The sequence below is a fragment of the Gavialis gangeticus genome, unplaced genomic scaffold, assembly GCF_001723915.1.
Source record: "Gavialis gangeticus isolate Ggan-Ray unplaced genomic scaffold, GavGan_comp1, whole genome shotgun sequence".
Classification (NCBI taxonomy): Eukaryota; Metazoa; Chordata; order Crocodylia; family Gavialidae; genus Gavialis; species Gavialis gangeticus.
The window spans coordinates 27,495,497-27,499,670 of record NW_017729008.1 but is presented as its reverse complement, the minus strand read 5'-3'; positions in this window follow the sequence as shown (position 1 = coordinate 27,499,670).

The following is a 4,174-nucleotide window of genomic DNA, read 5'->3' as shown; positions in this document are numbered from 1 at the left end:
TAAGGCGCCCCTAGGGAGGCACTTGGAGCCTGGAAGGTGGTCAGGCGCAGGGAGGTGGGTGGCTCAATGCAGGAGCACCCCCTACTGGCCCGCCTCACGTGGTGGAAACAGCCGAGGGATACGAATACCCAGCTGTGTTCCTGAGGTGGGATCTCTGCACCCGCCACACTGCCCTGCCTGCCCCAGCCCCCAGCACTTGAGGAAAACAAAGCCCTGACTTGGCAGGGGCGATCCTCGCTGCTCCCACTGCCCTAAACTGCATGGCAAGCTCTGCACCAGCTTCGCCTCCCCATCCCCCTTGCTCCCCCAACCTCCCCTCCATGGGTGCCCCTCCCAGACCAGCTCCAGCCCTTCAAGAAATAAACAAAAGACAAAAAAAAAAACACGGGACTCACCACTCCTGCCAGCAGCGGGGCCATCCTTGCTGCCCCCCATTGCCCCATGCCATGTGGGGGGCTCTGCACGAGCCTCCAAAGCCCCAAGGCTGCCGCAGAAGCGGTGAGTTTGACTTTTTTTTTTTTTTTCTTAAAGAGGTGGAGTTGGCCTGGGCGGGGCACCCATGGAAGGGCTGGGGGAATGAGGGGGGGGTCATGCAGAGCCCCCCATGCAGTGTGGGGCAGTGGGGATCGCTCCCCCGCCCAGCAGCACCTGGTGAGCATCAGGGCTGTTTAAAAAAACACTGGGAACTGGAGTGGGTGGGAGCAGCCATAGGAGAGAGTGGGGTTGGGGTTGGGGTGGCTGGGGAAGCAGGGTGGGGGGTCAAGGGGGCTGGCAGGGATCCCCCCATGGTCCCCTCTCCCTTGCCCCTAGTACTTACCAGCTTGGAGTTGGCTGCAGCTCCCTGCTTCAGCCACTGGGTACTGCCCAAATCATCAAAGCTCTCTGAATCTTTTCCAAAAGTATAAAGAGCTTTGAATTGATTTGGACCTTTAAATTGGTCCCCTGATTCGATGCGGATTCAGATACCAAATCGGGCGGAATCTCCTCTGAATCAAACCACCACCTGAAGCTCTGCACAGCCCTACTAGTCAGGGTCTGAGGGTGGAAATAGGGCAGCCCAGGGGCTCTGCAGCAAATGTGTACAGGTGCTCATGAGATCCAAACCCTTTCTTCAGTCTGGTTAACCAGATCTCAATCTAAGGTAGAGCATTGACTCGGGTGAACTAACTTAGATTGGGCACACCATCCATTGTTGTATGATTTAAGCCCTCTTTCACACCTGTACAACTGGGCATTTAGATCGACGTAACCTTGGTTAGGCTGATCTAAATGCAGTGCCTGTATAAACCCATACTTGATATTAAGAAGTAATCAGAAAGAATATGTAAACAATCCTTATAAAAAATCTCTGCGATTTCCTAGGTGAGTGCTCAAACCACTCAGCTAGAGAGTCGTACTTACTCTCTCTCTGTCTGTCTTGCTCTCTCCAAGCTAATGAATATTTAATTATTGTAAGTAAAGTGAAATAACAGAAAATGAATATGCTCCTCTCCCCATTCTGCCAATGACATTTGACAGAAGAGCAGTCAAACGTTTAGGGCACATTCCAGGGAGGGGGGAGATGTGGGTATGAACTGACCCCAGGCAGAAGAGAGACATGGGCTTATGTAGTCCACATTGTGACTTGTGGTGCTCATCAGTACAGTAGTGCATAAGAGGCTACCACCACCCCCTTCTCCTACAGAAGAGATTTACCAGCAAGTAGACACTGCCTTTTGTAGGAATCATCTTAGATGTTTCAAACCAGGACATTGTTCAGATTTCTAAATTAGACCATAAGCCTAAAGAGGGACATTACTTAAGGGGTGTATTTTCCTCAATATTTTTTACTTCTGGCTTAGGCAGGTCCCTACTCAGGTCATGCTAGGTGTTATGAACATCATTATGTTCCCTCCTTGCTCATTTTTTTTCAGAGAGTTTAGGTACCTACCTAATATATGGCTCTGGATTCTGCTCTAGGCAGCCGGGTGTTGCAACATATCCCAGTGCCCAGTTCCTTTTGTCAATTGAGCCTCAGGTTATGCCCAAGTCACACACAAGATGTATCTATACAGAACAAGACAGGATTGTGTAGTAAGAACCTGTGTTAGTTCTGTGTGTGCCTACAAAGAACTAGGAGCAGGATAGTTGTGATTAAGCTCTTCCATCTTCTCTGAAAACTTAGTAACCTGGCACAGAAATGTGGCTATATGACTTTAAGTTCTGGAGCCAGTGTGCCCAAAGTAACAGGTCATCTCTGTATGGACACGTCTTGCACATACCTGCAAAGTCTGGAGCAGATAAAGGAATTAAAGTCACTTCCTCAGAGGCAAAGTGCATCAAGCCTAACCAGTGAGTCTCCTTTTTTTTTCGTTCAGCCTGCTACCGTGGGGAGGATAACTGCACTGATAGGTCACTGTTGTTCTAACCAGATAAACAGAAGGTGCCAATTATCTTTCAGTGGGGCAAATGACTCTGCAAGATGCAGTGCAACTCAGAACCAACTCATGACTTCAAACCTGGGAAAAGTTTGACTGATTTGTATATTTTGAGACCAATCAGTTTTTCTGGGTCAGTGGTTCACGGCATGGAACAAACTGCACAGCATAATCCAATTGTCATCTTTAATAATGGGTTCACACTGCATAAATCTAGCTTCAAAACCAGGGAGACTTCATCTGCCTTGCATTTTATTTAATCGTTACACTATGGTGGATTTGCAAAATGCAAGTCACTAAAGAAAGAGTGGATTAAAGCACTACAGGTCAGGATATTGCCCCTTATTTTATAGCATAGTGCAATTAAGTGCAGTGCAGAAAGTAAACATCACAACTTGTCCATGACTACCCAGTCCCACCGCGAGAACAACTTCTAGGACTTTTTCCCCAGCATGCCTTTCTGCAAACTGACCCTTTACATTAGAAAGGAAACAGCAGCTGTGGCCCTAAACCAGCTATGTTGCAGTTGCTGCTTGCTTTGGCTCCCTTCCTTCTAGCTGGTAAGTATTTTTATTTTCTGCTATGTTTTCCCATTCTTATTCCTGAAGGGATGGCATGTTCTCACATGTAGCATGTTTTAGTGCATGCTGCAAGCTCTGGGGTTTAGAGGACGGTTATGGAGTTAGGAACACCACATTATTTCACATATTACAATCCAGGCCTCTGTTTTTAAGATACCTTTATTACGAAGTCTAATTGACAGCATACATTCCCCAGTATAACTGAAACATATTTTTTTGTTCCCTTTGGGGCAGGCACAAACTCCTGCAAATGTATCCTTATGTACTGATGCAACTTCTATTCTGTTCCTATTAAAACACCTTTGCCTTACCTGTCTAGTACCCTATTGAAATGGGTACTAAATCTCTGGAGCTTGTTTTCAAACTGTCCCTTTATACCCATTGCATGCTGTTATGTACTTGTTTCACAACAGAGACACCTATTATTTTCAACTTCAGGATTAAGCACTAATCTTGAGGGATAAGATACTTTGAAAAAAATCAGAAAGTTAGAAAAGCCTAATGATAAGAAACTATTGAGATTTCAGACAAAGAATGGGGAAATAGTTTTACAAAACGTGCAATCAGTCTGCTTTCAGAGTTGGAACAGTGCTTGGTTCTTTTTCTTTTTATCAAAATGTGTGTTCAAAATTGCTGTATATCCTATTATTGTATTCCAGCAGTCATAGAAGCACGGGGAAAAAAACTTTCAAAAAAGACTCCTCCTTGCTTAGATACATAAACTTCTATCTAATAAAACTCTGTGTTTTGCTTTTTATTAAACTTGTTCAAGGGATTGTTTAAATGGGGTCCAATTACAAGTCCTTTGGCGGCAGGGGCTGTCCTATTTAGTATCTGTATAATGCCAAGCACAATGAGCCTGATTGGGGTGCGTACATAATAAGGTAGGTTATAGTAATAAAGTAGATTATATTACAGATAATAGGTTACGGGAAGCAAATACTTTTTGAAATGCAAAAGCACTTCAAAAAATGTGTTCCACATAGTCTTTGAGGATTGTTATAATGGGGATATCCAAGAGAGATGGCACACGGGAATATGCAGCCATGTTTAAGTTTTCTAGGAACAATAACAATTGAATGAATGGCTTCATTTCTGAAGCTTCTTTATATCAGTGAGAGCCAGTGACCACTAGCTCTGTAATGATTGTACAATGCTAATACTACTGAGGTGCAA